The sequence below is a fragment of the Eubalaena glacialis genome, chromosome 12 (assembly GCF_028564815.1).
Source record: "Eubalaena glacialis isolate mEubGla1 chromosome 12, mEubGla1.1.hap2.+ XY, whole genome shotgun sequence".
In the NCBI taxonomy this organism is placed as follows: Eukaryota; Metazoa; Chordata; class Mammalia; order Artiodactyla; family Balaenidae; genus Eubalaena; species Eubalaena glacialis.
Window position 1 is genome coordinate 6,879,122 of NC_083727.1, and position 26,445 is coordinate 6,905,566.

At 42.5% G+C, this 26,445-nt stretch overlaps 1 protein-coding gene across 4 annotated transcripts in view; it reads left to right on the top strand.

Annotated features, from left to right (window-relative positions):
• The window catches only part of PRKN (parkin RBR E3 ubiquitin protein ligase), a 1,187,061-nt gene that overhangs the window by 916,189 nt on the left and 244,427 nt on the right, over nucleotides 1-26,445 (top strand). The gene's annotated exons all lie outside the window — the stretch shown is intronic.

Below are 26,445 nucleotides of genomic sequence, written 5' to 3' on the forward strand. Positions count from 1 at the left end.
AAAGGTATATAAACCCAAGATTCAGATCATTTTTGAGATGAGACTGGTGTCCCTCTCTGTCTGAATTCATCATGCAAATTTGAGAACTGAATCATCTCAGCTCTCAAGAGATACTTGTGTGACACCTTTAGAACCCTCATATAAAGTAGGTTGCAAGATATGTTTTAATATATATTCACTGGCCTATATTTAATATGCATTTAACTTTTTTGGGTATAGATGTCCACTTAGTCCTATTAGAATATTTTATTTTTTGAAAAGTAAACACTATTGAATTTGAGTTACCTAAGTTTAATAGCATGAAAAATGTTCTCCTGGCAGTGTATACAAAAGAGATTCACCGAGCTAATCAACATCACTCAATCCCTCTGAAGCACATCCCAACGGATGTCCAAGGCACACTGAACACTTGAGACTAGGGATCGTCCACGTTTCTGCTCCCTCCAATTTAACTGAGTGTTTCAACAACAGTCAGTTATGTTTGTTCCAGACCTGTTTTTGCTAGCTGTGCTTAATCTTAAATTTCTTAATTTAATTAAAAACCAAGTAAACCGATGAACCATCAATGCAAAAAGTGTTGTTTCTATGAAAAGCTAAGTTGGGGGGGGGGCGGGTTGGAAAGATTTAATAAAGCAGGTTTGTTAGAAGACTACTGTTGAATTATTTGTAGGCAGAATGACTGTAAAAATTGGAAGGGAAAAAAACCTGATAATTTAAAGCAATTCTGCCTTTAGATTGCTTTGCTACTCTCATTATGTCCTTGTTTTACTTTCAAGAAGTTGAAACAGGAATGATGACTCGACATTCCAGTATGTGGACTTGTACTTTAAAAAATTTAAAAAGGCTTTGATCCTTTATGAAAATATTACCATATAAATATGTACTTATGTGCTTTTAAAATAATAAAATGTGAACCGATTTTCTGATTAACCTACCACATTTTTTACCACACCAGGGAACTCCTCCTGCCCTCTATTCTCACCAGAACCTCTATTTTGACTTTTTCCCCCAAATTCTCTCCCTGCTACCCCAAATCCTTCCTCTGCCTTCTGGGAGCTCAACTTCTTTCACCTGACTCCTAAGGTTTTGCTCTTTTCTAAAAAGTGAGTGAGTAGGAACTTAACTAAGACTCCTTTGATCTTCCTTTTTTATTTCCTGAATGAAAGATGATATTGTGTTCTCGTCCACATCAGAAATCCTCTATTATATTCCACAAACATCACAATAATTCTAGAAAGAGATCAAATTTTTTATTAAAATAAACAAGCACTGCAGTCATTTTTCTGTCACTTACCAAAGAAATGCAATAAGCAAGATGTCCAAATATCTATATCTAATTTACATTTGTATTACTTCAAGTTTAAGGTACACTTTATCATGAGAACTCTAAATCTATTTTTTTAATTTGATGACTTTATATTCCATATTGATTACATTTATGGACAAAACTAATTTCTTGTTAGATGAAAATACTAAAACAAATGGAACAGACAGCTAAATGACTTCAAGGTAGATTTTCATATCAGCTTGCAAAGATTTTCTTATTTTAAGTGAGGCAGACCCTTCCATTTCTATTCCATTGCATGAGATAATCTAATCCAGAGAAGTGGGGGAAAAATCATTATTTTATGCCAGCCAGAAGTCTAAAAACTAAACTTTTTCTTGGATGATTAGTTCCACACACTCAAGAGAAAAAAAAAGTATGTAAACTCTTTATACTGGCAGAAACTTCATCATATTGGAAAATGTTTGGTAAGGAGAGCGGCTCATTGGCTGGGATGGAATTTGAGTAGGAATGGTAGAATGCGGGCTGTCAGGATGGCATGTGGTGCAGAAGTCTTAAAGCACCACATGGCACTTTCCCCTTGTTATATACTCCTTAGGCTGTAAACATATTCTGAACATAATGCAAAATATTGGGTAAAAGGTTTGAATGGTTCCTTAGAAGGGGTGTAATCCCGCCAAGGACCTACTTTCCAGTCTGCTCACTCAGCAGAGGTTTTTGAAAGATCATTGAGATATCCCCTTCCTGTAAGTTAATATATTCAGTGTGACACTATTTAAACTTTATTTTCATCCCTTAAAAAAATAATTGTTTTTTCTTTCCCAGTCAACCATGCTTATCAAAGAAAACTATATAAAATAAGCAAAGATTTAACAGTAAGAAAAGATTTACCATTCCTGGCAATTCTCTAAGCTATTTCTGAGGGTAATTTAGGGTGCTGATTTCTGAAAAAACAATAATGGAGAAGGTGATGTAGATGCACAGCAAGGGGCTGGCCAATACTGAAGCCCCCTCATCCCCATGTAGGGCTAACACCACAGGCTTCCCTCTGCAGTCCAGGAAAGAGGGTGGTCCTGCCCCTGCGCACACGCAGCTACACACACAGACACAGACACATACACAGACACACACATACATACACACACCAGACACACACACACACACACACACGCCTCATTGTCATATCATTTTGGAAACTAGGTGGTTTTTTTTTTTTTATTTTCAGAAATTACTTTTCAAGATGTCAGTACCAGATCCTCTATTACTTAAAGGTCATTTGATGGACGCACACACTAGAAAGAGCTTTAAATTTGGAGACTATGGATTTCAAGGCCCAACTCTAGCACTTCCAGGCATGTGACTTGACTTTTGACAAGTCACTCTCTCTGACCTCCTGTCTCATTTGTAAAATGGGGATAAATAGAGCCTGTCTAAATGGATATGGTTGTTTAAAAAAAATCAAAGGTGACCATGAGGGAAGACTACAAGGTGCTTATACAAAAGAAAGTCCCAGCTGTGGTGGACGTCGTTTGCCCTCAGACTGACAGAAAATACCTTGGCCCCGTAAGGGGATGGAAAAACATAAGCAGATATGAAAGCAAAAGGTTTACGCATGTAGATAAAATCGACTCTACTGCTTCTGCTATTTTGGTGGAACATCTTGGCATATAAGCGAGCCCCGGCTGCACCTGAGCCAGTCATCCTGGACTAGGTGACCCCCTCATTTTGCCTCTAGGTCAACAGAGATTTACCGGGAAATAAGGTACATTGAAAACCAGTGTGCTCAACAGATTTGGGGCTAATTCTCAGGATTTGAGACTTCACACACCCTTACGTTTTGTTTTTGTTTTTTTTAATAGCTACTTTATTTATTTATTTATTTATTTATTTATTTATTTATCTTTGACTGTGTTGGGTCTTCGTTTCGTGCGAGGGCTTTCTCTAGTTGCGGCAAGCGGGGGCCACTGTTCATCGCGGTGCGCGGGCCTTTCACTATCGCGGCCCCTCCCGTTGCGGGGCACAGGCTCCAGACGCGCAGGCTCAGTAGTTGTGGCTCACGGGCCCAGTTGCTCCGCGGCATGTGGGATCTTCCCAGACCAGGGCTCGAACCCGTGTTCCCTGCATTAGCAGGCAGATTCTCAACCACTGCGCCACCAGGGAAGCCCCACCCTTATGTTTTGTTTCACATTTTTTTTAATTGGGAGAAAGAGAAAAGAGACCTTTTTTTAGCTCTGATACCTAAAGGGGTACTTGCAAGCATTTTCTTTAGAGTTGATGACAGTGCTGGGCATGGAGAGGGGGAAATGCACTGTTGTCCTCTAACAGAACGTGAAAAGACAGTTTGGGATGCAGCTGGGAATGAGGCAGTTATCTCCTTATACACAGCTAGACTTTTTGTTTTACTTTTTTCTGGGTTAGAAGTTGGGAACCTGTAGACATAATATTATGTAGATATTTTCATTACTTTTTCTTTTCTTCCTTTTTTTACTACAGGTATTAAAAAAAATCATTGTTCTTACATGATTTTGTCCTTGACAGTTTAATCAGAGAAAATGTATTGCAGCCATTTGACATTTATTTATGGTAATGAAATCAACCTGGATGACGTCACCTCCTCCACCACTAGGCCTTCATGTGTGCTCATATGACACCTGGTACATTTAGGTGGCAGCACAGAGGCTTGGGTTCAGCAAGGTAAAGGGAACCCCAGAAGCATTTCATCCATGAATGAGTAACTTTCTAAAACGCTGAAAATTATCAGCTTCCAGTTGCAGCCTGATTTAGTGCTTTATAAAAGCATCTAACCTCTTCTACCAACAGAGGTTTACTTGAAGCTTCATTTCAAGCCATTTATGAGGCTGTGCTCCGTCAGCCCTTCGGAGATGCTTACGCCATGTTCGTGGCAGATAAATTCTGAGGAGGCACTTTATGTGATGGCTTGGCACTTTTGACGACTGGCATTATTTTTCTGCAAAACTTCATGTAAAATTAACATTTCCAGATAAAACGCACAGGCAGTTGGTCTCAAGCATCTGTCCTGTTCTTGACATTGGCCCCATTGTCACTCTCACAGTGGCCTTCCATAGGTTGAGCGGAAACACCTCACATAGATTCAGAGCTTTTATTTTTTTATTTTTAGTTTTTTTTATATTTTTTAAATTTTTATTGGAGTATAGTTGCTTTACAATGTTTTGTTAGTTTCTACTGTACAGCAAAGTGACTCAGCTATACATATACATATATCCCCTCTTTTTTGGATTTCCTTCCCATTTAGGTCACCACAGAGCATTGAGTAGAGTTCCCTGTGCTATACAGCAGGTTCTCATTAGTTATCTATTTTATACATAGTATCAATAGTGTATATGTATCAATCCCAATCTCCCAATTCATCGCACCCCCTGCCTTGGTATCCGTACGTTTGTTCTCTACATCTGTGTCTTCTGTTTTGCAAATAAGATCATCTGTACCATTTTTCTAGATTCCACATAAATGCATTAATATAGATATTTGTTTTTCTCTTTCTGACTTACTTCACTCTGTATGACAGTCTTACCGTGTTTCTAACACACTCCCTTCCTAGTCTTCTTGACTTGGCTCTTTTGCCCTTTAGCGGTGCCGTTATTATTCACTTTCCAAGTGGGGAGAAAGCGGCTTCTCCACTGCAGAAATTTAAGTTAGGAGGAACATTGTGTCAAAGGGATACTTCTGTCTACCCATGAGGGACACACTCCTTTCTCTTCAGCCCCATCAGTCCCCGAAGAAATAGTATTTGCCAACGGTAGCAGCCTGAACGCCAAGGCCGGCCACCCAGCCAGAGGTGGTGAAGAGCCTCCCCTCTCCCCCCATCCCCCCTCTCCTCCTCTAGCCCCTGCTCCCCAGCTTCCTGGCCTACAGATCCAGACTGGGTGGCAAAGATGCCACCGTCCACAGAAGCTGTGGTTAGACTGGGCAAAGCAGGGGTGGTGCCTGCGTTGGGCTTCCTGTGTCATCACGGATGAGTTAAAGCAGTGCCCCCGAGGCTTTCCCTCCACGTGGCCTGGTCCCCACTCTGGCTGGCACTCTGCATGCTCCAGTTTTCTCCCACCAGGCCCTGTGCCCTGCAGCCCAAGAACAGCACCTGCCCGCCATGCTGGGTGGGTTAGTAATGGAGACGCACACTTCCGAGGGAGCACGGAGAGGAGGAGGACTAACGGGCGTTGGCAGGGGGTGCCAGGCCCCAAGGACCAAGCCTTGAGCGGCATCTGAGGATGAAGAGGCATCCCTGTTTACATTTAGCCCTTTGTGAGCACAGATGAGCTCGTTCACAGAGGTTTTCTCCTGTGTACATTTGCTGAAATCTCAAAAAAGGCATCAATGCATTCATTTTACTTTTAAATAGAGTTCTTTCAGGACTGTCCAGGGCAATGTGTTACTTAGAGTTTTGAGTAAACTTTATCATTAATCACCCAGCAATTCAGCCTCCACTTACCCTGCCCCATCCCCTGTTTGGCACTTGGGGACTGACCCATTTTCGCTGCTTCTCCACCTGTATGGCTATCAATCTTCCTTCTGTCAGGCCCCCCTCCATGAAAAAAAGCAAGGAAACAAAACAAACAGCTTTGCATAAAACCTGTCATTCTTTACAATCAAAGGCATTCGATTACACTCAGAGTTACATGGCAAATTATTGACAAATGCCCACATGCCACTGTCTCCATAATAGAGATTTCCTCCCCAGTGAGCAGAGGCCCGGAGAGACACCTGACAGAGAGGATTTGGGTTTATTAGAATTTGTTGTAATCAGACTAGCAAAGCATTTTCACTGTGGACCATCTGTCAGAACATGTAAATAGCCTCTCTTTATAAGACCAGATGTTCTAACAGTATTCATTTAAACCAGAGTCTACCTGTTCTTTGATTACAGTCAGGTATGGAAAGATGTGATTCTACTATATTCCAAAATGATTTCTTTTTGGCTTTTAAATTTTCTGGTTGATGGATTTTTTGGCATCTTATTTATCCCAGCATAAGGAAAAAAGCTCTGGATTAGGAATCAATCAGAAACCTGCTTTCTCTTTTCTGTTCAGCCATTAGGAATTTGGGTTTTGTAAGTTATCGACGACCATCAGCTTTGGTATCTCCTATTGAAAATAAGGAGGTCAGTCAGATGAGATGATTTCCAAGGTCTCTTTCAGCTGCTGTTTTGCTCTACCTTTTCAGTCATGGCTTCGAGGAGGGAACGCTGGCCTGCCCATCTGCATCACTTAATAGTGGTCCCTGGCCTCAGCGTCTTCATTGCTGCATTGGGAACGATGCCAAACATCACAGCAGAGCTCTTAGGACACTGCCAACCACCTAGCAGGTCCTTAACTCTTCCTTTCTCTTAATCATGAGAATGTATTTTAAAAGGGAAAGTACTAACATTTGTAAGTCAGTTTCACTTTTTTGAGTTCTTGTTACCTGGCCGAGGCCTAGTAATGTAGAGGATAACCTATGATGAAAAAAATCTAAATTTATTAGACCCAAGATGGATATCCTCCAGGTAAATCACAAAGCTCTTCTCTCCTGGAAAGACTGACCCCAAAGGCGAGAGAGCCTCAGACTCCCCCATCCGCATCTCCAAATGGCCCCCGATTCTGCTTGATTCTTCCTGCCACGTTTGAGATGAGTTGAATAGACCAAAATCAGGAGTATTTTTGACTGGTTAGGCTGTGGAAAAAGACTCCCTGACTTCCAGCCTCCTCCCCATGCTCACTAGTGGGGCGACCTGCTTGACTTTGCTAGGAATGCACTTCCCTCTGCCTCTGTGAGCCGGGGTTAGGGGTAGTTGTGCCCCCTCCACAGGTCATTGGAAGGATTAAATGAGCTATTCCAAGTCCAGTGCATAGCACAGGGCACCAGTGAAATGTGGGCTAATATCACATCCCCCTGTTGAGAGGGTCACCCAGCCTGAGGCCCCCCCTCTACTGCGATGCTCCAGGTCTCCAAAGAAGTAGCCTGTTGACTGAGCCCAGCTCCTTGGAAGCTTGCACAAGTCTCTCTTTATCCAGCTCATCCGAACCTGAGGTCAGCAGCCAGGGCGGGGCTGTGCTCACCCGCCTCTCAGGCATTGTTGTGTCCCAAGCATCCTTCTGGCTCACCTGATGGACGGCACCTGTGCCCATCAGTAATGGCGACCCACTCACACACCTCAGGGTGTGGGGCGATCTCTGTGCTTTGCTAAAGTTCTCCAGGTGATTAAGCCCCCTCCCCCAACACATGCGCAGTACACACACTTTCGGCACCCAGCTTTCGCCCATAATAATTTGTATTCATCTGACAAGAGAGATTCTGGACAGAGGGCCCTCCCATCCTCATGCTGTGTGAGCAGCTGCCCCTGCAGTTGCATCTTAGTCCCATGTTAGAACAATCAAATGAAATGAGTCTGTCGGCGGGATTGGCTGACAGAGACATGACACTGAGCACTGTGGTTGAATCATTGCAGTCTCAGGGATCAAATACCGCCTCCAAAATGGTGAGAAAGAACTTTTCTTTCTGTAGAAGATTCGTTTGGAGGAAAAGAGAAGGATGCTCCTGGCCTTGCTATAGCTCAGCTCATTTAACCACACCACGCTCTTTTATTCTGCCAGGAATACTTACTGTCTGCAGTTTCTTCAGCCCCACAGTAGGATGTGGCTTTTACAAAATCCTTGTGATATTCTTTTCGACTCTCTACAGTGTCTGCTTAGGTGTCAATAATGTTAATTTGTTTGATCAACTTCCACAGATCCCAACCCTATTACGCTGTGAGCTTAATGCACCTGACTTTTAACAGATGTCTTAAGGATTCAATGCCACTAAAGGGAGTATAGCATGAATTGAAGTAGACCCTTGAAACATTGTAGTTTTAGGTACAACATCCTCAAGTAGAAGGAAGATTAAAAATACACTATGATAAACTAGAACCATGAGGATAGATTTGCAGTATATCCAGCAGAGAAACTCGTTTGGCAGTCAGAAGACAAAGAAAACCAACTCCTCTGGGTGTGTGTGTATGTGCTGCGTGTGTGCGTGTGTCTGTGTATGTGATTTTGTTCCAAAATGTTTCTCAGACCTTTCATTTTATGGAATAAATATTTCCAGTTTTAATTTTTATTATACCAAATAAATACAATACTGTTTGGACAGCCAAGCCTGGGATAGAATTCTAATTGAAGAACCATAGGCTTTATAGAGGGAGACACTTAATGATCTGCAAAGCTTTAAATGGCTTATTGAATATTTAAGAACAGACACATTTTCCAAACAACTGAATTTATTTTGACTTTCATTATTTCAAGGTGACTGAAAAATGAAAAGTGAAACTTTTTTTTTCTATTTTCATAGTAAGATCCAATGAATCAAGGTGCAGTTTCACATAAATGCCATAATGTGAAGCATGAGGATTAATGGATAAAGTGTTGGCAATTAGTAATTATTTGTACTATCATTACTAACTAAAGGCAGAGTTCCATTGCTGGAAAAATTCATAGATCCTATGTCTTTATTTTTTTATTTCTATCTTGTTTACCTATTTTCATAACGGAAATCATCACTCGTCTTATTGATAAGAAAAGAAGAAAGGAGTCTGGCAAAATCCTCAAAGAAAACTTGGTCTGGTGGAGCCCCCTGCCCCGAGGGAGACTTCAGGAGGGAAAGCCTGGAGTGCCCTGCAGGACTCCCCAGTCCTGGGTGGGGTCTGACACGGAGGGAGGTACTCGGGCCTCAGAGAACCTCACGGAGCCCCACAAGGAGCTCGGCACAGATCATCCCTTGCAGGTGACCCATGGCATCAACAACTTCCACCATTTATTAGAACCCACTGGGGAGCTGTAAAAAAATAAGGCTGCCATGGTCCCACCCAGAGATTCTAAGTTGATTGGAGAAGGCCTTGGTGTCTGTATTGTTTGCTGGAGCTGCCATACCAAATACCACAGGCTGGAGGCTTAAACAACAGGCAGGTCTTTTCTCACAGTTCTGGAGACTGGAAGTCTGAGATCAAGGTGTCGTCAGAGTTGGTTCCTTCTGAGGCTTCTCTTCTTGGCTTATAGATGGCATTTTCTCCCCATGTCTTCACCTCGTCTTCCATCTGTGTCCTAATCTCTCCTTATAAGGACACCAGTCATACTAGATTCGGGCCCACCTTAATAACCTCATTTTACCTTAACCATCCCTTTAAAGACCCTATCTTTAAATACAGTCATAATCAGAGGTACTGGGGATTAGGACTTCAACATTTGAATTTGGGGGAACACAATTCAGCCCATAACAGCATCCATGTTTGCTAAAAGTTCCCCAGGTGACATCCAAGTGCAGCCAAGGCTGAGAGCCCTGGCATATACATAGCAGTCCGTGGGAAGCAGCATTGCATGGTAGGTAAGGACAGGGCTCTGTCAGGAGCTGAGTTGTCTGGGTCCAAATTCTGGCTCTGTTCCTTACTGGCTTTGCAGCCTGGGCAAGTGGCTTCATCTCTTTGTGTCTCCAATTCCTGGGGGACTGGATTATTGAGTACCCACCACATACGATGGTGGTTCATGTGAACAGTTCCTGGACCAAAGTGAAAAGTCAATGGCAGAATTATTATTTCATGTGTTTTTTCCATTAGGATAGTATGAGTGATTGAAACCAGGGGTCGGCAAACTATGGCTCACAGGTCAAATGTGGTCAACTCCTGATTCTGTAAGTAAAGTTTGCTGGAAAACAGCCAGATGCCTTTGTTTATGTGTTGTCTGTGGCTGTTTTCCCGATACAACGGCAGAGTTGAGTTCTTGCAACAGAGACCCTACACCATGCAAAGCCTAAAATATTTACTCTCTGGGCTTTACGGAAAAAAAATACCATTCCTGGTCTAAATCATTATATACATAACATTTATTATGGTTAAGAGCCTGAATGCTAATTGTACAAAGGTCCCCATTGTCCTTTGTTTGAATTTCAATTCAATTACTGGCTGTGTGACTTTGGCCATTCATTTAACTTCTCCATGCTTTAGGCTGGTTCCTCATCTGTAAGATAAGGTTAATAATATAAATATCCTTTGCTATCCAGATTCATTTGTTTTCTGAGTTAGTTTTGTAAATTCATAGAGTGAGAGAACCACATTATCTAAAAATATTTGGTTCCTGTGTTTTGGATAGCTAATTCCCAATAACAAAGGGTACCAACTCTATCTCAAAGATATTATCTACATCAACCAACTCTACATCAACATGCCGTGCCATGTCCTCACCATGGACTTCACCCTGTGGTTTGGCCCCAGTCAGTCCTGTCAACTCTGTGTATAAAGCAGAGATAGGCAGGCAAAGTTCAGAACACACAGGCAAGAATCAAAAACTACATGAAAAAATGAACAAAAAACAGATGCATACAATGTATTCCACCCTTCATCCTTATAAGATCCTCATCAACTTCATCATTCTCCCAGAAGAATCAACAGTGGTGTCTGAACTTCTGGGGACTGAAGGGCAGGGCTCGGGAGCTGCACCCTGAGATGCGGGAAGGGGGAGCAGAGCCAGGGCTGGGCACGTGTTCCCAGGCGTTTATGGGGCACTGACCACGCATCACATGTGTTTCTCTGCTGGGGCTTTACGAGCGCATCTAACTGGACCCTTACCACGGTGTGCTCTCCCTTCCACTCTGTAGATAAGGAAACTGAGACTTGGGAAAGTTACATCGTCAAAGGACACACAGCCAGTATAAAACAGAGCCACGATTCAAACCCAGTTCCAGGTGTGTCCAAAATCCATCTTTTCCCCAGTCGGGATGACTGGGCCTTGGAGGGAAAGACAGACACTTCATGTAACCAAAGAGGAGCTCTTACCGTCCTTCCAACAGTTAAATCCTTCATATGGGTGCTTCCCCCCAGCCACCTCAGCCCACTGTGACCCTCTACATCACCTGCTAAGGGTTCCTTGTCAGGATCCCCCCGGATGCCCAGGAAAGGAGCACGTGGGGCCCTGCTTCCCCTCCTGTCGCGCCTCTTCCTTCTCTGTCAGCCCACAGCGCAAGGCAGAGTCTTGGGCACGGACGGGCACCTCTCCCACCTGACCTCGGCAGGTGACAGGCCAACAGCTGGTCCCTCCAGGTCCAGGAATCCGCCGACTTCCTCCTGAGACCCCTCGATTGTGGGAAGGACTCGGGGACCTCTGGGAAAGTGAGGGGAGTTCTGCTGTCACTCAGTTCATAGAAAAGAGGGAATCTGGGGGAAAAGATCCTGGATTTCAGGGAGAAGTATTGTATTTTGTTCTTTCCAGAAGAAATAAAACTGAAGGTCATAGAATTTACAGGCCAGCAAAAGTAGTTGGCATTTTAAAGAAGGGACACACTGGGTGTATTAGGAGGGAAAGTTTCGTGAGACAGGAGCTTTCAGGTTGCCTGGAAGCAACAGGTGCCTGTGTCTGGCTCAAGTGCCATTTATGTATCTTTTCTCAAATCGTAGAAGAACTACCCACACAATTAAGGATGATTCTTTCCACAGCTTTTGTAACCTTAGGCCTCATCTATGCTAATGAACAAAATGTGTGATGCTATGACTGTCATTAAAACTGAAACACAAGTGTAGAGAAATAAATAAGACCTCTCTGCCATGTCAGGCTCAGGAGTCGCTGGGTTCATTGGACTGTCATTTCTAATTGGCAGCGGGAGCCGCTCCCTAACATCAGTATGCAGACTTGGTTTGGTTTATTTTCATGCTTTTTGAACGTGGAAGCTATCAATTTGAACAGAACATTTTAATGTACTGCCAGGGGAAAACAGAATTCTAACAGGAGATAGTTAACTACTTGCACTTTTCTATTAGTTTTTCTCCCCAGATACTTTCTGCAGTCCTAAATGGGAAAAATTGGGTAAAAACGTATGTCATGATATGTTTTGATTCCAGTAGCTGTTCATCGACACTGGACTTTATTCTTTTTTTATAGCTTCTGCAAATTTCCAATGGGTGAAAAGCCCTGAGGAATTACCGTGTGTGTGTGTTTGTGTGTGTGCACACGTGCATGCATGTCCACAAGCATGAACGCCTAGCAACTGGCAGAGAGAAACAGAATAGAAATGCAAAAAGAAGAATATGCCTCTAATTATTCACAGCAAAACTTTTCAAAAAGCATTTTTTGTCTCCATTGAATAGAAACTGTCCAATGAATTCATGGTATCCAAGAGTCATCCTCATGTTAACATGGATCCATTTTTTTTTAATTAAGGTGTTTTCATGCTGTGAGACGTTCCTTTTCTAGATTATTTTATTTTCCATTTGTATTTTATTCTTTGTGAATGCCTGTAATCATTCTTGTCATGGATTTGCTGCACTTGGCAATTTTCATGAAGCACGGTTGTAAAGCTATTCTTATCTTGTCTTATCTTACCAGCCTGACTATAATAAGCAACTTGAGGGTCTGGTAGGACTTGCAGGCATGCCAGTGCTTTGCAGGTGTTACATGCTACATGGTTTCATTTATAACAGCAAAAACTATTGTTTAGAGAATATTCCACTCACGGAAGCTCAGCATTTTGAAGGCTTGAAGCACTAGATATAAGATGCCAGGGCTTGGCCCCTGGTGGCTATTTCTCAAAGTTCTCTGCACCTGACTCCTGCACCCTTTGCCCTCCTCCCTCACCCCCCACCCTCACCCCCAGGTAGCACAGCTGCTTGGCTTCTCCCCTCCGCCTCTCCCAGCTGTGGCTGAGGCTGGGAGCACAGTTCCAGGGCACAGGCCGTCACAGAGCAGCGTGCCTGGCGAGCACGACCCCAGCCCTCCAGGCAGCGCTGCCTTGTGGTGCCCTTGAGGTGCAGACATCCCCGCAGGATTCTCGTTGTCTGTGTTCCATTTCATCTGTGACCGGCATTTGGGAGGAAAGCAGTTCTTGTGTTTAGACATTGACACTTGCTGTGTCTATTGGTTCTCTTCCAAGTGGGGGATTGCCGCCACAGAGGTGTCTGGTTGTGAAGATAAACCCTTTGCTAGCAGGGAGCAAGGTGTCTTTTTTGATTCATCACTGCTGTCCCTCGTCCGAGTGCCTGGGGTAGGGCCATGGGCATGGTGGGCAGCAAACGTCTTTATTAGTGACGATGATGAGATACTTTGGATGCCTGCTGAGCATGTCCAGTGAGCTCCGTGATTTTAAAATGATGGATTAGGTAGAACCAAAGTGTGTGTGTGTGTGTGTGTGTGAGTTTTATTCTGGTGAAATGGCAACTGTCAGGTACTTTTGAAACTGCTTTGAAAGACATTTCAAAACAGTGTACTTCTTGGAAGCACGGGAAGGTTTTAAGACACTCTCTGCTTTGGGGAACCCGCTAAAATTAAGTAAGTTGGATTTATTTAATGGATTTATTAGTTCTGAAATTGACAGTGATGATGGTGATATTAATAATATCGTCGTTTCCATTTATCAGGAACATACCACGTGTGTCCCACAATGCCAGTTACTTTGAGGCGTCTCGTTTAATTCTCACTTCAACTCTACAAAGAGGCGACTAGTCCAATTTTCAAAAGAGGAAGTTATTGGTGGGGTTGAGCAGGGCCAGGGGCAGGTGGCGAGTGCTGCCCGGCATCCACTTCTCCATTTCCAGACCCCAAAGGCTCTGCTTTCCCCGTGATGCTACCAGCTTCCCCAGAAATAGGAGACTCACTCAAGTACGCAGTAAAAAATATATGCCTTTTCAGGATAAAAATTCAATCAAATTGGAAACTGAACAGGCTTTTGTTATTGTGATATCTTGGGTGACTAAACAAAATGAACGTTCTGTGAGCTCACTGACACTGTTCTATTCTAAGTGCACCAAAGCTCCGGGAACTCCTTCAGCTACAAACCAGAGAGCTTTTCACAAACCCCTAAGCTAGAGACGGGGGCCCAGCTCGATTGTGGTGGCGTGGAAGCCAGTGCCTGTGAAAGGGTTTGTCAACAAAGCTTTTATCTTCATTAGCCAAGCTCAGGAATGTGGGTCACTAGGTAGCCACGCTGGCCCCGAGGCTTTAAGTCTGTTCAGCTCCCGAATTAACTGATTCTTGAGCGCACAGAGCTGATTTGCAGCATCTTCCTGAAGATCAAATAGGCATTGCCAGGTGGCTGCAGATAGAGGCACTGAGAGCCTTGAACTAGCTTCTTAGATCCAGACTCAGGACATGGGGCATTAAAAGAAGGCCAGTACAGCTCAGGGCCAGGTGGGGAGGGGCCAGATGGGAGGCTGGGAAGGTTGGTGACTCCAGTGGTAGTGGGCCTTGTGTGACCAACTGGGCACTTGGGCCTTCGTGGGTCAGATAATGGAGGTTTTAAGCCGAAAGCTTAAGTGTGGATATGTTTTAGAAGATGACTGATGGAAATGTGGAGCGAGAGTTAGGAGAGGCCAGACGAGAGGCAGAGGTCACAGCAGGGTCCAGTAGAGGCCGGGACGCTGCAGCGTGGCCCTCTGAAATTGCCCTTGACTGCACCCCCAGTTTCTATATCTCGTCCCTGGTTCTCAGATGGACTCTGCTGACCTGGTAGCTTTTCCCCACACCTCTCCTGCACCCAAATCATCCTATTCACGTCTCTTGGAATCAGTTTCCTAAAACACCGATCTCATCAGGTCACGTCTCCAGTCAAACATCTCCAGAGGCTCTTGCTTGCTTCCTGAATAAAGCCCCAACTCCTTGAGCTTCCGTAAGCTTCTTTCCACCGACCTCTCCCTTTACCTGATTCAGCCCAAGTCCCAAGAAGACGCCAATACTTGGCACGTGCTTTTCTCATGCGCCCAGTGTTTTCCCGGCTCTCTCTCCCCCTTCTTCACTTCTTTGCCTGCCCATAATATCTAAGCTCTGGCTTATATGATACCACTTTTTGAAGATTTTCCTCGACGATATATCATCCATTCTTTAAATTCTTACAAAACTGCACATACTGAAAATGATCTCTTCACCGATTCTAGCACTCTAGTTATTTGTGTCCATTTTACACTTTCCATTGTCTTGCCCACCTCTGGGAAACAGGCATCACCCATCTACGTACCCCACAGGGCCTAACATAGCCCTACCAGATAAATGTCTGCCAACTGAGTGAGTGGATATAATAATTAATTGATTAACAGTCCCACAGTGAGAATTGGACATTCGGCATGGCCAGGTCTGGAGATGCCACACTCCCTCTTTGAGGTGCCATTTCTATAATTCTCTGAAAAGTCTGGCTCACAGCTCTCAGCTAGTTGGAATTTCGTCCTTTGACCAACAAATATGCAAATATGCAAGCACTAAATGTTTACCCGCACCTCCTCAAACAAAGTGAGGTGAACAGCCAAATCATTGCAGCTTTTTATTAGACTGATATCATACAAATGACGTTGATTCTTAATCTAGTTTTTCTATAGAGTAATAAGGAAAGCAATAAATCCAATTTAGAGATATTGTATACTTCCTTTGTCCATCATTGCTCTAATTGACATGATACATAGCACCATCCTTTTTGTTGCTCTTAATCGTCGGTTTTGTTTGTCGCATACAGATCGTGTAACTGCCCGCAAAGCACATAGGAAGGGTAAGTTCTCAGAGGTATTCTAGGGCATTATAAACCCATGAAACAAAATGCGTCTCTAAATGAAGGTTTTAATTGAAAACCTCGGGCTTTGTGTCATTACTGAAAGCAGTGCAAGTTAATGTAGCACAGCTGTGTTGAGAGTGTCACTCCCCCTGGTTCACAGAAGCAGCAACAAAGCTGGCCCATGTTAGTGCTGATGGAGTCCGTACCAGAGCTGTGACCATTTGTGCCCGAAACTGGAGATCACAGGTACCAGGAGCAAAAGCAATGAAACATCCCTCCTATTTTCTCCAGAGAGCAGCACATCCTGTGGTGTGGGTTCTACCAATCTTTCTAGAACTCTCCACCAGTAAAAGGTCTTCAAGGCCTTCTCGGGTGTTCTTAACTGACTGCCTGGTAACCAGTTTTATGGATGTGTTTGATGACATTAGCTACACCCATCTCGTCCTTGGAGGAGGAGGAGGGGGAGGAAAGTTGCAAGTTAAATCCCAGGCCATATGTCACCTGACACAGTGACTTGGGTACCACGCTCCATGTGCTTCTCTTTCTGGTCAACTGTGCAGAGCTATTTCAGAAAACAAGACATATTTTAGTGGCCCTTTGATTCAGAAAAATAAAGCTTTGCTGAACCGTTTCTCAAAAAATTATAATCCTTAATAGACCATATAATAGCTAAATCTTACTTCTTTTATTTGTAAGATCCTCTTGGCACTTTTGACGAGGCCATGGGTGTCCTTTGTTTCCTACACTTTGATCTGAGGCTCTGGTCCCATCAGTGGAACATTCTGAGACAAGGCAAATTGGGGCGGGGCCGGGCCCGTCTGGCAAAGCAGGAAACAGCAGGTGCCACCAGAGCGCAGGTGTGGCCTTCTGTCAACGTACTCTGGGAGCTCCCTGCTGTTGGGCGGCCACAGACGGCCTGGGACTCCGGAGTAAACAAGGACCCAGTTGAAATGAAAGTATATCAGCATGTTCCCTTTATTCAGCTTCCATTGTTGGATGAAGGCTTTGTGCCTGGGGAAGGGACTTCAAGCCAGAGACGTCTATAAATCCACACATGAGTGGTACCTCCGTCTGCCCACGTTGCCATAATTCCTGGAACCATCCTTTCTTTAGGTAAGCCTAGTCCAGAGGAAAAACCACAGGAAGTCAGAGTTCTATCACAGTGCAGTCACTAACTTATCTCTACCGCACCAGGCCAGATACCTTATTTCATTCAGTCAACAAACAGTAAGTAATCAGACCCATTTCTGTCCTGGCCCTGAGTACAGGGTGGAGATACCAAGGAGACCCATACTCTAGGGCCCAGCCTCCTCATCAGGAGTGAGGAAATTAGATTAGATGATGTCCAAATTTCAATCTCTACAATTAATCTTCTTTCAATTTCACTTGGAATTATAATCAAACCAGTTCCTCATATTGGACTTTGATAGGGTCTGGTAAGGTGGAGACCAGACGTTTGGCCTCCAGCTGCTATTCCTTAGTCCCTTCGTAAGGAAATTTGTGGGAAAAGTGAGGAGAATTAAGAATCCCAAGGAGGCCTGGCCTATGCAGGAATGTTCTGGCATTTTTAAATACAGCTGTGAGCTGAACCCAAGCAGGCACTTTATGCATATTACCTCATTGAAATCCTAGCACAGGAAATTAACCTCTCCCTATTAAGAAGAGGTTCTACACGGCTGGCGCTTTGCCCCTCAGGGATGTGTTGTATTTGGAATAAATACGTGAGGAATCATCACTTGAAAAAGGGCTTTTTCCTGGGGAAGAGTTCCAATAAGAAATGCAGCATAAGATAACATATTCTAAGTAATGCACATGGAGGTCAACTTGTGTTTTTACGCTCATTTTGAATTTATTTCATTTTCTTATTTTCTAAATATTTGGTGTTCATTATTTGTGAAGGATAATTCCTCAGCAGGAATCCAACCCACCATAGCTTCACAACTTCCTTCTCACATATGTTCCAGATGAAAAGTAGTTCCACGAAAAGGCTTTTAGGAACAGTGTCATTCTTTCAGGAAACGCTCTTTAATAAATTATCGGACCAAGTGTTTTACTAGAAATAACATTAGAAAGGAGAATATGTATGCCCATCTGTGATCTTCGGGTTTCCTGTGGGATGAAAGTAAATGTTCAAAGACCCCAAAGTCAAAGTCATGCAATTCCTATGGGAAACAGAAATGACTGTCTTTTTCCCAATGCTGACGTTGCATGATTGCTCATAAGAACTGTAGATTTATTATAATTTTCCTTATAATTGTTGTTGCTGCTGTATTGCCTTATTCCGAAGCATGAAACAGTGCCGGGGCAGGAACCCAGGTTTAATGGACCCAGAGTGTGCTCTGAGAGCCCCTCTCCCTAGCTCGTACGCATCTGGCCATGGGAAAGGATTTTCACGTTAACACATTATGTTACAGTATTTTGAAAACAAACCCCTTGGCCAAAATACAACTGGGATCATTGCTCTTTACTCAAAAGATCATCTCAACTATTTTCTGTTTTCAGGGAAGTTTTAAGACTCATTTTAGAAATTGTATTTAGCCTTTTTATTAGAATTGGATATAGCCGTTGGCTCCGCTAATGGATTTTATGTGTTTCTGCTGGTGTCCCCAAACTAACTTGCTGTAACTAATGTAGCACAGTCTCTTTTTGTAACTGTTAGCTGCTGAGAGCAAAAGGGAAATTTGTCGAAAGTCAAAATATTAACAGTTTTATTTATTACAAGATGTCAAAAGGAGAGAGTATAATTTCTACAGGATTCAAAACTATAATGACACCTTTGGAATTGTTCTTCATAGTAGGCCTTTCTTCCTGTAATTCAAAGAAAAATGAAAAGTTAAAGTATTGTGTTTATTATCAAATACTAGATGACCCTTTGGTAGGAAGTCAAAGCAACTATTAAATTATCCAGTTCACCATAAACATACAGATGTCTTATTTCTTTTAATCATAAGCATATGTGTACTGAATATTAAAATACATGTGTAAGGCAAAATGCGCTCTTAACCAAAGACATGTCTTCTGTTTTTCTCCTCTCTCCATTCTTTTCTTTTTTACCCAGTTTTGGCTGATCTGCAAAAACAGTACAGTTTCTTCAAGTCACTAGGGAAATAATAGGCAGCTCTTGCACAAACTTAGAGAATACAAAAATGTACTAAAGTAATAGGTAATGAAAGAATATGGCTTTCAGATTAAAAAGCAGTGGAATAATGTAATATTTTACACAAGAGTTTTGTTGAAATTGCAGAAAAATAGCAAGTATTTTATTTAGATTTGTTTTGTTGACTGAAAAACAAATGCACGACCTAAAAGTTGAGAGTTATGTTTTATTCAGCGGACATTCTGAGGACTTCATTTCTGGGAGACAGGACTCTCAGATCGCTCTGAAGGATTGCTCCAAAGAGGCAAGGGGAGAGCCAGAATATATAGGAGTTTTTGCAACAAAGACCTGGTAGTCGGAACATCAAAAGAGTACTGTTAATCAAAGAAAACCAGACATCTCAAGTTAATGAAATTAGCGCTTTCTATGTATGGGAAGATGCAAAGCCTGGGCTCATTGAAATCATTCCTTTGATACGCACCTCAGCTATCGGGGGCCAGTATCCTGTGCTTTTTCACCCTGAGTCTCCTCAAGGTGCACGGTCAGGGGTGGCTGCAGCGGCCGACTGCTTGATGGTGGGCATCCTGCCTCCATCCTGAGTTCCCACAGGGCTCACCGTTGGGGCGGCTGTGATGTGATGGCTTGATGGCTGCAACATCCTTTGTTTACTGATATGGCAGGCGGCATTCTTCGTTCACAGTTTTCCCCAAAATGCAGTTTTTAAGAAGCTGTCTGGCACTCCCTTCCTGTTCTATATTTACTTAGAGTTAGGAGTAATATTTACGATATTTAAAAGATCTTCTACATAGTATGATGCTGAAGGTGTATGTATGTTTTTGTATTTGAGGGGGAGTTTACAATGGAATCCTTTTTGGACCTATTCATACATTCATTTTAAATACTTATGTCTATGTGTATACATCTCTTTTATGGGAAAATGTGGTTGAAGAGAGGAAGGAAAACTAGGATGTCACAATACAAAGCCAACCAGGAACGAAATGGGGAGATGATGGAGGTCGCACTCTCTCTAGGGCGTCTGAAACACCCACGCAGATGCCATGCACATGCCCTTCGTGGACTTACCCACAGGCTCCTGAGTATCACCCTGGGCTTTGTATTTATTGCGTTTTCACATTTTAGATACATTTTTATATTGTGATTTTTAGAGACAAAGTGGGGCTCATGATATCTATTGCAAATTGCTACAACAAATGGAATAAACAGCTAAAAAATATATAAAGGCTAAATGACAAGAGACACTGCCAGCTCTGATACACTTGCCAAAGGAGGTGAGGAGTACAGATGAGTCACAGTGGCAGGTGATTTCTAAGTTGCTTAGGTTTGATTTCAGTTTGCATCTTTTTAAATTCTGCCAGCACAGAGTCACACATAGCATTTTGAGAATTCAGTGCTTAAACAAAACAATAAGTCATGTTGAAAATTCATTTTGGAAGGAACAGGAAAACTATCTAGTTGGCCAATTTCTTTTGTTTGTCCAGTTCTTTTTTACCCTTCACTCTATTTCTCTTCCTCGTAAATCACCTTTCCTGAAGACATAATGCTAATATAACCCCACAGGAGGATGTGATGTACAGGAGGTTCTCATCAGATAAGATACAGAAGAGGAAAGTAGCACCTCTTTTGGCCCCAACTGGACTGTGGGATGGACTGGCTCCTGACTGCCCATCACTTGCCAGACTCTGTGGCGGGGAAGGCATGTTGGAGTGAAGAGAAGATGACAAAAAGGGCTTCTTGATCCACTCCCTGCAAGTGCCGGCATCAAAGGGAAATCAGGAGCGCGGTGGGTCAGGTGGAGAGGGCCTGAGTTTAGCTCCCAGAACCTCTCTGGGGCCCCATGGGCTGTGAAATGCATGTCCAGACATCCCCAGGTGCCCTGGGGAGTGACAAGCAGGGATCTTGTGGTGCTGGCTATGGAGCAAACTGAGTCCACAGCCAAAGGCTGCAGGCTGACCAGCAAGTCCTGGAACTACATGGGAACTGCAGCCAGATCTCAGAGGACCACAGAGCACTAAGCAAAGAGAACATTCAGTGTTCACATGATTTGGAAGCCAGGACCAACAGAGCAGTCAGTGACCACAGGAGGCAAGAGAGACCATCGCTGCAGACCCAATGCAGACCCAGGGAGAAGCCCATCTCCATGTCGCTCCAGGGCTGCTTCCCTGCCTCCCGCCACCATGAGGACACACACCCAGAGTCCCCAGCTGCCATCCTGGAAAGGTGGAGAGAGGAGATGGGTCTCTGAGGGCGAGTATGTACCTAAAGGGTCTGTTTTAAACAGAGAGAGACAGTCAAACCAGAAGAGCTTGAGAGACCAAAATGGATGTGGTGAAACATCCTCCCTGGGTAGGAGGGTGGGGAGTCGCTTAAGAGGAAGATTAAATCAGATACTGAAGACATCGAGGGGCTACACTGTTTTCTACACCAGAGCATCGTATATGAATTTGCCACCATGACATACTAAAAATGAGTGGCACCAACATTTACACCATTTCCTCTTTCTCCCTGGCTCACACCCTTTCTCATTTATGGGTGGTCAACAAGGTTAACTAGATCACTAGGTTTAAAGTTCTTCCCCATGGACCAAACTGGAGTGTCACCCGTCGGGTAGCAAATGCCCTGACCCCTTCACATCTTTGCCCTCCACCTTGGCCCAGGCTGCCAGGGACATCTACGGCAAGTGTCAACAGAAGCCAGAAACTCAGATGACAGTTTGAAGCACCAAATATAAAGATGGAGAGGAGGCATCTGGTCAGAATCACCCCAGATAGTTATGCAAATTGTATAACCCATCCCCATCCCACTGCCTTCCAAGATGACCATTCCCTGGTTGAGAATCCTTGTGAGAAATGGAAGAGGTATATGTACTAAGGAAGAAAAAAGATGTTGTTCCAAGCCCAATGCGTGCTGAGAAGAGCTTGAGGGTTTTTTTAAAGGTATTTAGGGTTGACTGTGTTTTAATCAAAATAATCTTTTATTTTTTAATTTGTTAACACAAGAATTGTAACAAAAACTCTCATTCCATTTAGGTTCTTTAGTCGTCCATGCATTGGGTTTATTCGTTACTATCCTGACCAATAATCTATGTGAACTTCAAAATTATAGCCATAGAGTGGAGAGGTAGCCCTGTCCCAGAAATGCCAATGCAAAATGGAAGTTCACAGTCTCCTGATTATGCCATTTGCACAGTGAGCAATGGTAGTGGTGGCTTCTTTGATTTTTACCCCTGAATTCTGTCCTTCTTGCATTCCATGTGACCCCCCGACAGACATAATTCAATTCAGTGAAAGAAACTACCAAAGTTCATCTAGAGCAATTTTCAGAATTTCTTACACTCATTCATTTCTCTGGGAATGGGGATGAAGATGCTATCTAAGGACAGTGGGCAGTCAGTATGATAGTTAAGGGCGTAAAACCACTGGGACGGATAGAAATATAATACGAGTCAATTATATAATTTTTAACCTCCTAGTAGCCACATGCAGGGTGAAACTTATTTTAATTATATATTTTATGTAGCCCAATACAGCCAAAGTATTATAATGTCAACATGTAATCAATAAAAAATTATTAAGGAGATATTTTACATTCTGTTTCACATACTAAGTCTTCAAAATCCAGTGAGTCTTTCACACTTCCAGTGTTTCCAGAATTTGTTAATTTTTTTTTTTAAAGAAGACAGTTTTGGTAAACTTTGTAAACTTTTGTAACGTTTTGCTTTACAAGCTTACCGAAATTTCCCATGCTAGTGAAGTCTGCTGGGACTTTTTCTCTCCACCAGGGAAAAAAAACTTCTGCTGCCCTCTGCTGAAACTGCTGTTCTCTGTGGTTCATTTTGCTGTCACTTCCACTTAACCAGAACTACTCAGAAATGAAGATTAATATGGGGTCATCATGGCACCTCTTTGACACCCACTGTGGTTCCTTGACCTGTAGGCAGACAAAGATGAAGGGCTCTTGCTAGCGGCTGAAATCGTCCTCAAATGAAAAAAATTTAATATCTTTAATTACACTTAGTGAAAGTAAGACATGAGCAAAGTTTTAATCTTCTAGATGGTCTTACAGATTACAATTAGATTTACACATTTGCATAATAAAAGCAATGTTGTGAAAGAAAGCAGTTGGAGTACGTGAGAGATAATTGCATCTGTACGAGCTGTTTGGGGGCAGCCCTTATTAAACTGAGCTCAGCACTAGATATTACACCACTGAGGCATTTTGCATTTTTATGCAGCAGTGCAATAGAATTTAAATTTTATGCACAATTAGCCTGATATTTATGTATAGTTTGTAGGTAAGTTTGGGCATGAAGTTGAGAATAAGCCTTTAATGTAATTTTTTAGGATTTTTGAGGGGAGGGGAAAGTGATAGAGTAAAGGAAAGGCTGCAAAAAAAATTTAGGCAAGCAAAAATACCGGACTTGCTTTTTTTACCATGAAAGAGGGTCAGTAGCATTCAAAGATGTCTGTGGTTGAAGCACAGAGTACTTCCCTTGTGCATTTTTCCTTGAAGTTGTTCACATCCTGGGGTAATAAGGTCAGGAGAGGAAAAGGATTCTCAAACAAAATAACTTCTTTTTTCAAAGCAGTGGTTGAAAAACGGGAGCCGTGCTCAGAGAATTAACAAGCATGGGACATAAAACAGTGTTCCACACAAAATGCTTCGTACACTAATAGGAAAAAATATATGTTGCAATTTGCTAGAACAAGTGTAGTAAAACCAAAGTAACATTTATTTAGCAAATTGTCATGAATATACGTTAGCTCTTATGCCCATATATAATTCCCTACCGAAATGTGGGCAAGCCCTCTGTGGTTTACCATCCACCAGGTCTAGGGGCAAATTTGGGGAAGGTTTAGGGGAGTCCTAAGGATTTCACTTTCTTGCAATCTTTTCCCTTGCTGCAATTCATTTATGAATAAATCAAAGTGTTTATTAATGAGCCTAAAGTCTACAGATTTAACAAAAATATGAAAGTCATACCTTTCTCTTGGCAGTCCTGGCACTGGCTTCCTAGGATTTAAACTCAGTCATAACAGCCCATGCCATCCCAAACGCAAAAATGTTTATGCCTCAAAACCATTGTATGATCTATTAATTTGTTCAAACCCCTCAATGATAAAAACATAGCCAAAAGAAACAAAAAGATTATAAATACCATTTAGTTACCCTACTAAAGTTTGTGATAACATTTCTTCTCGAAACAAGCACGTTCCTGTCCCCTGAAACAGAAATGCTGGTTTTAAGATAATTTGTTCTAAAATCTTCATGAACATATTTTAAAGTTTTGAGGAAATAAAGGCTGCTTATGATGCGAGTGAATTTTAGTCTCATCAGCATCTTCCTGATTTGCCAATGAACTGCTAAAAGTATTTCTGAATCCAGAAAGAATGCCTTGAAAAAGAGGTGTGCACATCACTGGGGACATTGCTTCATGCACTAGTTTTCCCTTCAAGTTCAACTTTAGTCTAGAGTTGAAAAAGGGTAAGATCAGTCCAGTCCCCTCCCCTAGTGGGGAGAGCCTGGGACAAATCTGATGTGTCACATTGCTTTCCCACATGGAGAACCTTTTGCTCCAGGCTGCAAAGGCCACCAAATCAAAGAAGCACACAGAGCTTTGGGTCAGGGGGCAGCTGAAGGCAGTAAAGCAGGAAAGGAAGTCTAGACTAGTTGAGAAGCCACGAGAGAGACCCACAGTGTATCAAAGTCAGTACATGAAGCCAGGGATAGACGGGAGGGCTCGGAAGATGGGAGCAGAGAGGAAGAGAAAGAAAAGAAAGCCAGCGGTAGTGCTGGGCAAGACCTGAGTAGGTTTGTTAGAGCTGTTTGAGGCTGGAAGCAATAGAAAACCCAACGACAGAGGCTTCCACAAGTAGAGGATAATTTTCTCACGTCCCATGAAGGTCGGGGGAAATATAAGCTATTAATAGATATATGTTATATATATTATTAATGTTAATTTGTTATATTATAATTAACATTAATAATAATATATCGATTATATAGTATACATATTATATAATATAATGACATAATATTAATATGTTAACATGTTTATCCCATGGATAGTCTCCTAAACAGGTCTTTAGAACTCACTGAAATAAAAATATTTTTAATCTCTCCAAATTTCCACCAACTTCTCATTTTCCTTAATAATGAGTTTTGGCGTTATTTTTTTAAGTACGGGGAGGCAGGGAGGGTTCAGCATGGGGACAACAGAAAGGCAGCCCGGAATGGGGCAAAACACAAAAAATAGCACAAAATGCATCTCATTGGTCAAAGAATCATTTCTATATAGACACTTATTATCTCATTACAAGAAACATTTATTTTCCCATTTTCATTCTTCTGAGGACCTAATCAGACTTTAGCCTCTTATAGAAATGTACAATTTCACCCAGTTCTTCCTCTCTCTCTCTCTCTTTGCCTTCCTTCCCCTAAAAGTAAATAAGAAACTCTTGATATTGCCAAGGGGGTGAGGAGGAGAAAATACTAAGGCCAACAAGATCATCCACCTCCTACTATGACACGGTGCCCTGACTGTCACTTGACATTTGGAGACTGATTATGGGTGGGGGAAGGGAAAGTGATATTAAGTGAAGACTTTGTTTGAAATTCTGTAAATGTCATTTGATTTTTTGCCAGCTGTCAAAATCTCATCTGTTAGTCACACGAAATAGATTTGGTTTTATAAAACTAGACATTTTCATTGTATCTGAGACATTATTGTACAATTTTTTATATATATGGTATGTTTTAATAACTTAGTGTGTATACACACGTGAAAGAAGCTCAACTATTTAAATGTCTGTATTCAATACCTAAACAATGTCGCAGACATCTAAAATGCCAGGAATAAGTAGAAATATAGTCTGAATGTAATCCTGATTAGAATCTGGTGCTGCTCCTCTAAGTAAACATTCCTGTACTCTTTTCAGTATAGTTATATCTTAAGAGGAACCAGTATTTGACGATGGCACCCATTTGTGCACACGGCTGTGAACACAGGGGTTTTCACGACAAAGCGGTTCTCAAGCCTTTTGTAGCTCTGTTTAAAATATTCATTTCTCTCAAATTTGTTTCTTAGTGTTGTTGACGTTGAGTTGTTTAACAGAGCCCTCTTTGGTCCTCAGTGAGTTGGTTTTATTATTTTCAAAATTTTTCACATAATGTCTCCATCAGTAAAAATATTAAGTGTGGTAAGCAGAATTGTGAAGAGGTTCCTCCCCAGATTCTGTGCCCTGGTTATTCAATCCGACCCTCATCTAGCTACTGCTGTAGGGGTTACAGTCTTTAACGAGGAAGAAGATGCTGAATTTTCCAGGTGGGCCCAATCTAACTGAGCTCTTAAAAGCAGAGACTTTTCTCCACCTGGAGCAGGAGTGATGCTGCAAGGAGGAAGCAGGGAGAAGGAGGGACAGGATGGGAGGCCAGTCAGGACAGAAGCCCCAGACACACTCAGGACTCCTCTGCTGGCTCTGTTTTATCAAAGAAATACTTGTTTGTAGTTTAAAGTGTTAAATATCTCCAAACTACCCAC